Raw genomic sequence first — 12,410 nt, forward strand, 5'->3', positions numbered from 1 at the left:
CACTACAAGTTGAAGGCAAATGTTGTACTTTTTACTTTCTATATATATATAATTATATTTATTTAAATATTATTTAAATATTTGTATGCTAATACTTATGAACTTACGTTTTTGAATGCAGTACTCTTACTTATAACATAATATTGATGAGACTTCTTGGGAGCACATTTCATTCTTTAATTGTTTTTTATTGAAGGAGCAAGTTTTACAGTGTAGGCCTACTCCACATATAACAATAAAACAATCATTACCGACACTAGACAAAGCATCTAAACCGATCTAAACACTATAGTCATGCCGCTGAACACATAGAAAGTCTGGCAACTACGTGATGACTGCTAGTTTGAGGAGCTGTACCTGCTGTTGTGATTGTGATCTCAAAACCGTTTTGCTCACTAAATAGACGAGAGTATAAGCTTTCTAACAATCTCATGAGCATTGGGTACCAAATCCAGCATGGTGGACTGTAAACAACACCGGGCAAGGTACAACCTCTGTTAAAATGTAAAAGATCACATGACCGTCCACACGTGACACTTCAACTCGCTGCTCCATGTAACACTTATTGATGAACTGTTACCGACACTAGACGAAGCATCTTTAAACCGATCTAAAGACAGCAGTACTGGCAAAGATTCCAATCACAGGTATGATTATGTAGCTTTTGGCTGACTTCATTGATGTAACTTCAATTTAGACTAAATAGTATACTGACATCTTTTCCCCACCTGTTTGATGAGGTGATGGATCCTTATTTGGATGGCGTGATTGCCCATCTTGATACTGGGTCCACAAGCAGCTACACTCCCTTATGACACCACACACACACACACCTGAGGACACTGGTGGGGAAGTTTTGTTCCCATGTCGATTTCGACACAGTCCTTTGTGAATGGGCTTCTTTCAAGGAACAAGTCATCTCTGACATTATCATGAATAATGCACTGTGTTAATCATATGAACGTTTTCAGAACAAGACTCAGCTGGACAGATTGTCAGACCTGTCCTCAAAATATGAGGAGTTTGGGGTCCTGTACCCAACTATAAGCCAGCTGGCTACCATTGCCCTCACTGTCCCAGTCAGCAGTGCAAATTGTGAAAGGGACTTCTCCACCCTGAACAGGGTAAGAAATGCCTTTCACAATGGCATTTGCTGTTTTAAGTTATAAGTATTTTTAAGCTATCAGCTATCACTTGTAAAGCTTAACAGTTAATGTATTTGCAGGTCAAGACAAACATCCGCAACAGGCTGCAGGGGGACCATCTTGCAGCCTGCATGCGGATTTCAATAAATGGACCAGAGGTGTCTGACTTTCCATACCAGGAGGAAATGTTCTTTAAAAAAACAAGAAAGATCCACTGTAGAAACAGAAGTTGCAAACTTTGTGGGTAAACCAGTACTGGTTGAATGTACATGTCTTTATTTGTTTCCAATTTTTGTTTACATTTGTCTCCAGGGTTCGATTGGTGGCCTGCTTCTTTGATTGGAACGTGTTCAGTTGCAACTGTCCAATGAGCGACGCGCAACAGCCGATATTATCTGACCAATGAGCGACGAGATGAGGCTATATAAACCGCCGGTTTAATGACCGTTGGTCATTCAGCAGGAGGAAACGAGACAGGCAGGCAGGCAGGCAGGCAGCAACAGCTAGGAGCGGCGCTAGCAGCTAGCAAGGAGCGGCGCTAACAGCTAGCTAGGAGCGGCGCTAGCACGAAGCACCAAGCACCAGGGCGGCCAGACACCACACACCAGGGCAGGCCAAATGAGTCTTGGCGACCGCAATTGCCCGATCGCCGGCGGCCAATAAAACCCCAGGGGGCCTAATAAGCCGGTGCGAGCGGCGGTCAAATGAGCCAAGGCGGCCCTATACATGGGAGGTCATGGGGAGGGGCGAAATGATTGGGGAGGGGGGCCAATTGTGCCCTAAAAATTGATTTGAAAAAAAAAAAGTAATAATAAAAAAATGAATATATGTATATACATACATATACAAAAAAAAAAAAAAAAAAATGAATATATGAATATATATACATACATATATGTATGTGTATATATATATATATATACATGTATATATATATATATATATATATATATATATATATATATATATATATATACATATATGTATGTGTATATATATATATACATGTATATATATATATATATATATATATATATATATATATATATATATATATATATATATACACGTATATGTATGTATATATACATACATATGTATGTGTATATATGTATATATTTATATGTGTGTATACATATATATATATATATATACGTATATATATGTATGTATTTTATACATATATATATATATATGTATATGTAAATATATATATATATATATATAGCCCGCGGGCACTTGGTCGCCCGCAGGGACCATGTCTTTTCTAAAAATAACACTTGTCACCATGGAGCTTCGTCTAAAATAAATAACACTTGTCACCATGGAGCTTAGTCTAAAATAAATAACACTTGTCACCATGGAGCTTCGTCTAAAATTTGTATTTAATTGTTTTGCTGTTTTTTTTCAAAAATCAATAACACTTGAATTATTCTTTATTTTAAAATGAAAATATTGAATATAGCATTTAAAAAACAAAAATGTTTTATGTATATATGAACTCTAACGCTGTAAACTAAATCTCCATTTCCCTTTTCGCTGAGACAAGCTAGCAGGAGCAGCTACGATGGGGCGCGAGCTGCGTTGTTTACGCTAAACATGGCAGAAAAGCGAAAGAAAACGAACTATTTTCACAATGATTGGGAGGTAGAATTATTTTTTACAACAGTGAAAGAAAAGTGTGTATGTCTCATTTGCGTGGCGACGGCAAAGCGGCACATTGTGGAGACACTTCGGTACGTGTCACAGAAGCTACCATGCTAACTACATGCTAACTACACACCTGCAGCACTGCGGGCAGAACAAGCCGGGAGTTAAAGCTTTGGGCAGCAGCATCTCTTTTCACGAGGCCGGTGAACAAGTCACACAAAGCAACGGAACCTTCATTTAGAGCTGTATTTTTTAATACGTATTTTTTAGATGTTAAGACACTTCAACTTGCTACTTCTAAATTGTGCATTTGTTTTTTTGTTGAAGGATCAGGCTGCTCCATGTAACACTTATTGATTAACTGGACATTTTCAGTCAGTTCACTAGTTTTAGTTGCTCATAAGTCACATGATTTTACAATTAGTTGTAAAATATACAAAGTTTAATCATCTTGACATACCACAGACAATTCCCTGATTTTTCAGAAAATGAGAGAAACCTTTCAGCACCGTCAGACGCTTGTTAATGACCCAAGCAGAGGTGTTGATATCCTCTCCACCTTCCCAAGATTCCTGGATACCAAAGGATTGGTAAGTTTGGAATTAAATGTTTACAATGGCTTGACGTATTTCCTGTAGTAGTAACGGTAATATCTTCTTTCGTAAAGGTGGATCAAGACTTCACCCTCCTATTTGATCATGAAACATCCTCCAGGCTCCTTCAGAAATGGGATTCTTCAGTCCAAATGTCATAAAAGAGGCTAAGCGGCTTACTTCAACACCCAGAGTTGCGTCGCTTGTTACAGAGAGTCCCACAGGAAGTGATCTTGATGAGACAACAAGTGAGTTGTATTTGTTTAGCTTGTTTAAAGCACTTGCCATATCTCCAAAAAGACTTAGTCTTTCATAAGGTTATTATATTATTAAGGTGATTATAATTGTCACGTCACCTTCTTAGCCACAAAAGAGGGTTGTTAAAAAGTGAATGAAATTGAAATGAAGTCTTCACAAGCATTCCCTTCTTGCACTAGCCAGTAAGAAGATGTTTGAATAACTGATCACTTCTATAATGTAGTTTTCTCTGTGGCTGCACATTATTCTTGTGTGTAATGTTAGGTTTCTTTATCTCAACCCTAGTCATGCTGCAGTTTGGAGGAGCATCTCCGCAACCAGCAGGGTCGGCAGCCATACCTCCTCGCTGTTGGGCTTCAGAAGAGCAAGATTGACAGCTTCTACATCACCATGGATAAGCATCTCATCCCACGCCAGGCAAACCGCTCCCTACCTTGGGGCTTTCGACAAACTTTCCAAAACCCATTTTGTGTTTAATTTGTCGTACGATGCTGCGTTACTGAATTTTTACACATTCTTGCAGACAACAGTGTATAACAGTGATGTGGGGAAAATGAAGGAGTCACCCAGAGTCAGAGACTTGAGAGCCAGACTGCTTGACCAGCTAGTACCGGTCTCACTCTCTGAGTAAGAGGCTGAAACAATACTGACCGGTTTCATGTGTCAGAATTTGTATCCCAGCAGCCAGAAGTTGATGGTGTTATACTGGAACCGTTGATAATTTATATAAAATTACTGAAAACCCAAGGCCTTAGTCTTAGTAGTGTTTGATTGAGAGGAATGATTCTCAAACAGTATACAGTGAGGAAGATCCCAAAGTGATCCTTCGTGGAAGAAATATGTTTGATATGCATTACAAATGTCTCCAAGACAACCCACCATTGAACTCCTTGTATGGTTTGAAAGAGACTTCTACACTTAACTCATTGAATTATTTCCATGTTTGAAATAATTACTCATTTGATATAATGCATGACCTTCTTGAGGGTGTGACTCAGTGTGAGATCAAATTGCTTTTTAAATATCTCACAAAAGACTTAATATCACAACTGAACTTGCTTTCCAGGATTTATGGTGTTGATTACGGATTTTTAGAACGAAAGAAACGTCCCACAAAGATAATTTTGGACAGTGCTGGTAATGGCATTGGTTTGAATTCTATTCAGACATTGTGTCTTGTGAAAAACATCCCACTGTTTGGTGACATCATTCCTGCAGGAAACGAAAACTGCAATGTGTTACTGTTGTTACTTAAAATAATGAACATGGTTGTGTCACTTTTTCTGACTCTAGGTACGACAATATATTTAAAGCATTTGATTGTTGACCACCACAAACTATTTAAGCACTTGTATCCACATAGAAACTTGCTACCGAAGCTATTGGCTATTGCTTATCACTGGGAAACCTTCACCCTCAAATAAAAAGAGTATGGACCAATTAAGACTTATTCCCTCAGAGATGTGAATGTGGTCAACAATGAAATGCTTGAAATGATTTTGTCAAAAGATGTTTTCTCAACTAGGTTAAAGTTGATGGTGTGTAGAATATACATCTGGACTTGTTTGTCTTTTGTCAAATATGTGATGTACTTTTGGTTGAAGTTAACACATTTTGTTTATTAACAAGCTATTCACCGAGAATTCTTTTGATGACCTTAATCATGCATTTCTAGTGTTACAAAGTGAGGAAAGGTTCATAATAAAAATGTCTGAGCTTAAATTCCAATAAGCCATTTGATATTCAAAGCTCATACAATGTTTCAGATGAAAGTTTGTACATTGGCTTTGTTTATTGGAATTAATGAATATATTATTTAATAACATAGTAATTAGTGTTACTTTAACTCTGTTTTGTGAGTTAAAGAAGGAACTCTGGCACAGTGTTTTAACTATTATGAAAGGGTTCATTTAACTCTGAAAAGTGTTGAAATCAACTCTGGGAGTTAATTCAACACTGGACTTTTTGCAAGGTCCAGGGTGTAATATATATGAAATATATATGAAATGTTTTATAGGTCTTAATTACCAGCAAACTTTAGTCACGTTTAGAGAATACATTTAAAAACTAGCTTTAGTGGCATTATAAAGTATTTTAAAGCATTTAGCAGCGATATTACAGGGAAAAGTCACAGATCAGTGCCTCACACGGAAGTAGTTGGGGAGGTTTAAAGGCTTCCCAATCAAAATACAGAAAAATAATAAGGTTTATTTGACATCTATATGAAGTGAAACTCCTTTGCTATCAGTTCGAATAGTTTTGACACTTTATCACTTCCTGTAGATGAGTATTTCATACATTTATTGGCGAAGAGGAAACACAAAACTGTTGAGTCTCCAGGGTTCGATTGGTGGCCTGCTTCTTTGATTGGAACGTGTTCAGTTTTAACTGTCCAATGAGCGACGCGCAACGACCGATATTATCTGACCAATGAGCGACGAGATGAGGCTATATAAGCCGCCGGTTTAGTCACCGTTGGTCATTCAGCAGGAGGAAACAAGACAGGCAGGTAGCAACAGGTAGGAGCGGCACTAACAGCTGGCAGCTAGCTAGGAGCAACGCTAACAGCTAGCAAGGAGCGGCGCTAACAGCTAGCTAGGAGCGGAGCTAACAGCTAGCTAGGAGCGGCGCTAGCACGAAGCACCAAGCACCAGGGCGGCCAGACACCACACACCAGGGCAGGCCAAATGAGTCTTGGCGACCGCAATTGCCCGATCGCCGGCGGCCAATAAAACCCCAGGGGGCCTAATAAGCCGGTGCGAGCGGCGGTCAAATGAGCCAAGGCGGCCCTATACATGGGAGGTCATGGGGAGGGGCGAAATGATTGGGGAGGGGGGCCAATTGTGCCCTAAAAATTGATTTGAAAAAAAAAAAAGTAATAATAATTAAAAAAAAATATATATATATGTATATACATACATATATATACAAAAAAAAAAAAAAAAGTAATAAAAAAAAAAGAATATATGTATATATATACACATACATATATGTATGTGTATATATATATATACATGTATATATATATATATATATATATACATATATGTATGTGTATATATATATATACATGTATATATGTATGTGTATATATATATATATATATATATATATATATATATATATACACGTATATGTATGTATATATACATACATATGTATGTGTATATATGTATATATTTATATGTGTGTATACATATATATATATATATATACGTATATATATGTATGTATTTTATACATATATATATATATATGTATATGTAAATATATATATATATATATATAGCCCGCGGGCACTTGGTCGCCCGCAGGGACCATGTCTTTTCTAAAAATAACACTTGTCACCATGGAGCTTTGTCTAAAATAAATAACACTTGTCACCATGGAGCTTCGTCTAAAATAAATAACACTTGTCACCATGGAGCTTCGTCTAAAATTTGTATTTAATTGTTTTGCTGTTTTTTTTCAAAAATCAATAACACTTGAATTATTCTTTATTTTAAAATGAAAATATTGAATATAGCATTTAAAAAACAAAAATGTTTTATGTATATATGAACTCTAACGCTGTAAACTAAATCTCCATTTCCCTTTTCGCTGAGACAAGCTAGCGGGAGCAGCTACGATGGGGCGCGAGCTGCGTTGTTTACGCTAAACATGGCAGAAAAGCGAAAGAAAACGAACTATTTTCACAATGATTGGGAGGCGGAATTATTTTTTACAACAGTGAAAGAAAAGTGTGTATTTCTCATTTGCGGGGCGACGGCAAAGCGGCACATTGTGGAGACACTTCGGTACGTGTCACAGAAGCTACCATGCTAACTACATGCTAACTACACACCTGCAGCACTGCGGGCAGAACAAGCCGGGAGTTAAAGCTTTGGGCAGCAGCATCTCTTTTCACGAGGCCGGTGAACAAGTCACACAAAGCAACGGAACCTTCATTTAGAGCTGTATTTTTTAATACGTATTTTTTAGATGTTAAGACACTTCAACTTGCTACTCCTAAATTGTGCATTTGTTTTTTTGTTGAAGGATCAGGCTGCTCCATGTAACACTTATTGATTAACTGGACATTTTCAGTCAGTTCACTAGTTTTAGTTGCTCATAAGTCACATGATTTTACAATTAGTTGTAAAATATACAAAGTTTAATCATCTTGACATACCACAGACAATTCCCTGATTTTTCAGAAGATGAGAGAAACCTTTCAGCACCGTCAGACGCTTGTTAATGACCCAAGCAGAGGTGTTGATATCCTCTCCACCTTCCCAAGATTCCTGGATACCAAAGGATTGGTAAATTTGGAATTAAATGTTTACAATGGCTTGACGTATTTCCTGTAGTAGTAACGGTAATATCTTCTTTCGTAAAGGTGGATCAAGACTTCACCCTCCTATTTGATCATGAAACATCCTCCAGGCCCCTTCAGAAATGGGATTCTTCAGTCCAAATGTCATAAAAGAGGCTAAGCGGCTTACTTCAACACCCAGAGTTGCGTCGCTTGTTACAGAGAGTCCCACAGGAAGTGATCTTGATGAGACAACAAGTGAGTTGTATTTGTTTAGCTTGTTTAAAGCACTTGCCATATCTCCAAAAAGACTTAGTCTTTCATAAGGTTATTATATTATTAAGGTGATTATAATTGTCACGTCACCTTCTTAGCCACAAAAGAGGGTTGTTAAAAAGTGAATGAAATTGAAATGAAGTCTTCACAAGCATTCCCTTCTTGCACTAGCCAGTAAGAAGATGTTTGAATAACTGATCACTTCTATAATGTAGTTTTCTCTGTGGCTGCACATTATTCCTGTGTGTAATGTTAGGTTTCTTTATCTCAACCCTAGTCATGCTGCAGTTTGGAGGAGCATCTCCGCAACCAGCAGGGTCGGCAGCCATACCTCCTCGCTGTTGGGCTTCAGAAGAGCAAGATTGACAGCTTCTACATCACCATGGATAAGCATCTCATCCCACGGCAGGCAAACCGCTCCCTGCCTTGGGGCTTTCGACAAACTTTCCAAAACCCATTTTGTGTTTAATTTGTCGTACGATGCTGCGTTACTGAATTTTTACACATTCTTGCAGACAACAGTGTATAACAGTGATGTGGGGAAAATGAAGGAGTCACCCAGAGTCAGAGACTTGAGAGCCAGACTGCTTGACCAGCTAGTACCGGTCTCACTCTCTGAGTAAGAGGCTGAAACAATACTGACCGGTTTCATGTGTCAGAATTTGTATCCCAGCAGCCAGAAGTTGATGGTGTTATACTGGAACTGTAGATAAATGATATAAAATTACTGAAAACCCAAGGCCGTAGTCTTAGTAGTGTTTGATTGAGAGGAATGATTCTCAAACAGTATACAGTGAGGAAGACCCCAAAGTGATCCTTCGTGGAAAAAATATGTTTGATATGCATTACAAATGTCTCCAAGACAACCCACCATTGAACTCCTTGTATGGTTTGAAAGAGACTTCTACACTTAACTCATTGAATTATTTCCATGTTTGAAATAATTACTCATTTGATATAATGCATGACCTTCTTGAGGGTGTGACTCAGTGTGAGATCAACAGAACTTGCTTTCCAGGATTTATGGTGTTGATTACGGATTTTTAGAACGAAAGAAACGTCCCACAAAGATAATTTTGGACAGTGCTGGTAATGGCATTGGTTTGAATTCTATTCACACATTGTGTCTTGTGAAAAACATCCCACTGGTTGGTGACATCATTCCTGCAGGAAACGAAAACTGCAATGTGTTACTGTTGTTACTTAAAATAATGAACATGGTTGTCACTTTTTCTCACTCTAGGTACGACAATATATTTAAAGCATTTGATTGTTGACCACCACAAACTATTTAAGCACTTGTATCCACATAGAAACTTGCTACCGAAGCTATTGGCTATTGCTTATCACTGGGAAACCTTCACCCTCAAATAAAAAGAGTATGGACCAATTAAGACTTATTCCCTCAGAGATGTGAATGTGGTCAACAGTGAAATGCTTGAAATTATTTTGTCAAAAGATGTTTTCTCAACTAGGTTAAAGTTGATGGTGTGTAGAATATACATCTGGACTTGTTTGTCTTTTGTCAAATATGTGATGTACTTTTGGTTGAAGGTAACACATTTTGTTTATTAACAAGCTATTCACCGAGAATTCTTTTGATGACCATAATCATGCATTTCTAGTGTTACAAAGTGAGGAAAGGTTCATAATAAAAATGTCTGAGCTTAAATTCCAATAAGCCATTTGATATTCAAAGCTCATACAATGTTTCAGATGAAAGTTTGTACATTATACCATGGCTTTGTTTATTGGAATTAATGAATATATTATTTAATAACATAGTAATTAGTGTTACTTTAACTCTGTTTTGTGAGTTAAAGAAGGAACTCTGGCACAGTGTTTTAACTATTATGAAAGGGTTCATTTAACTCTGTGGACCTATATAAACCCTGAAAAAGTGTTGAAATCAACTCTGGGAGTTAATTCAACACTGGACTTTTTGCAAGGTCCAGGGTGAAATATATATGAAATGTTTTATAGGTCTTAATTACCAGCAAACTTTAGTCACGTTTAGAGAATACATTTAAAAACTAGCTTTAGTGGCATTATAAAGTATTTTAAAGCATTTAGCAGCGATATTACAGGGAAAAGTCACAGATCAGTGCCTCACACGGAAGTAGTTGGGGAGGTTTAAAGGCTTCCCCATCAAAATACAGAAAAATAATAAGGTTTATTTGACATCTATATGAAGTGAAACTCCTTTGCTATCAGTTCGAATAGTTTTGACACTTTATCACTTCCTGTAGATGAGTATTTCATACATTTATTGGCGAAGAGGAAACACAAAACTGTTGAGTCTCCAGGGTTCGATTGGTGGCCTGCTTCTTTGATTGGAACGTGTTCAGTTTTAACTGTCCAATGAGCGACGCGCAACGGCCGATATTATCTGACCAATGAGCGACGAGATGAGGCTATATAAACCGCCGGTTTAATGACCGTTGGTCATTCAGCAGGAGGAAACAACACAGGCAGGCAGCAACAGGTAGGAGCGGCACTAACAGCTGGCAGCTAGCTAGGAGCAGCGCTAACAGCTAGCAAGGAGCGGCGCTAACAGCTAGCTAGGAGCGGAGCTAACAGCTAGCTAGGAGCGGCGCTAGCACCAAGCATCAAGCACCAGGGCGGCCAGACACCACACACCAGGGCAGGCCAAATGAGTCTTGGCGACCGCAATTGCCCGATCGCCGGCGGCCAATAAAACCCCAGGGGGCCTAATAAGCCGGTGCGAGCGGCGGTCAAATGAGCCAAGGCGGCCCTATACATGGGAGGTCATGGGGAGGGGCGAAATGATTGGGGAGGGGGGCCAATTGTGCCCTAAAAATTGATTTGAAAAAAAAAAAGTAATAATAATTAAAAAAATATATATATATGTATATACATACATATATATACAAAAAAAAAAAAAAAAAAAGTAATACAAAAAAATGAATATATGTATATATATACATACATATATGTATGTGTATATATATATATATATATACATGTATATATATATATATATATATATACATGTATATATATATATATATATATATATACATGTATATATATATTCACGTATATATACGTATAAATATATATATATATATATATATATATATATATATACGTGTATATATACGTATATGTATGTATATATACATACATATACATATATATGTGTTTATGTATGTGTATATATGTATATATTTATATGTGTGTATACATATATATATATATATATATATATATATATATATATATATATATATATATATATATATATATATATACGTATATATATGTATGTATTTTATACATATATATATATATATTTATATGTAAATATATATATATATATATATATATACGGATATATATGTATGTATTTTATACATATATATATACGTATATATATGTATGTATTTTATACATATATATATATAGCCCGCGGGCACTTGGTCGCCCGCAGGGACCATGTCTTTTCTAAAAATAACACTTGTCACCATGGAGCTTCGTCTAAAATAAATAACACTTGTCACCATGGAGCTTTGTCTAAAATTTGTATTTAATTGTTTTGCTGTTTTTTTTCAAAAATCAATAACACTTGAATTATTCTTTATTTTAAAATGAAAATATTGAATATAGCATTTAAAAAACAAAAATGTTTTATGTATATATAAACTATAACCCTGTAAACTAAATCTCCATTTCCCTTTTCGCTGAGACAAGCTAGCAGGAGCAGCTACGATGGGGCGCGAGCTGCGTTGTTTACGCTAAACATGGCAGCAAAGCGAAAGAAAACAACTATTTTCACAATGATTGGGAGGTAGAATTATTTTTTACAACAGTGAAAGAAAAGTGTGTATGTCTCATTTGCGTGGCGACGGCAAAGCGGCACATTGTGGAGACACTTCGGTTCGTGTCACAGAAGCTACCATGCTAACTACATGCTAACTACACACCTGCAGCACTGCGGGCAGAACAAGCCGGGAGTTAAAGCTTTGGGCAGCAGCATCTCTTCTCACGAGGCCGGTGAACAAGTCACACAAAGCAACGGAACCTTCATTTAGAGCTGCACATTTTTAATACGTATTTTTTTAATAAAGTACAAGAAAGCCTTTTCGGACGGAGAGGTCTTGAAAGGTGCAATGATGGTTATTGCAAACACTGTTCAAAGACGAGAAGAAAGGTTCCGATGTCATCTCCACT

General features: G+C 37.1%; 2 long non-coding RNA genes across 2 annotated transcripts; both read left to right on the forward strand.

The window, feature by feature from the left end:
- Positions 1-2,759: 2,759 nt before the first annotated feature.
- LOC115005920 (uncharacterized) lies at positions 2,760-5,771 on the forward strand. Its single transcript, XR_003832002.1, has 4 exons — positions 2,760-2,792; positions 3,281-3,385; positions 3,463-3,636; positions 3,932-5,771. It is a non-coding gene; the product is annotated as an uncharacterized LOC115005920 (long non-coding RNA).
- A 1,609-nt stretch (positions 5,772-7,380) lies between these two features.
- On the forward strand, positions 7,381-8,914 carry LOC115005919 (uncharacterized). The gene is made up of 4 exons (XR_003832001.1): positions 7,381-7,443; positions 7,843-7,947; positions 8,025-8,198; positions 8,494-8,914. It is a non-coding gene; the product is annotated as an uncharacterized LOC115005919 (long non-coding RNA).
- Positions 8,915-12,410: the final 3,496 nt, after the last annotated feature.

The sequence above is a fragment of the Cottoperca gobio genome, unplaced genomic scaffold (genome assembly GCF_900634415.1).
Source record: "Cottoperca gobio unplaced genomic scaffold, fCotGob3.1 fCotGob3_399arrow_ctg1, whole genome shotgun sequence".
Taxonomy (NCBI): Eukaryota; Metazoa; Chordata; class Actinopteri; order Perciformes; family Bovichtidae; genus Cottoperca; species Cottoperca gobio.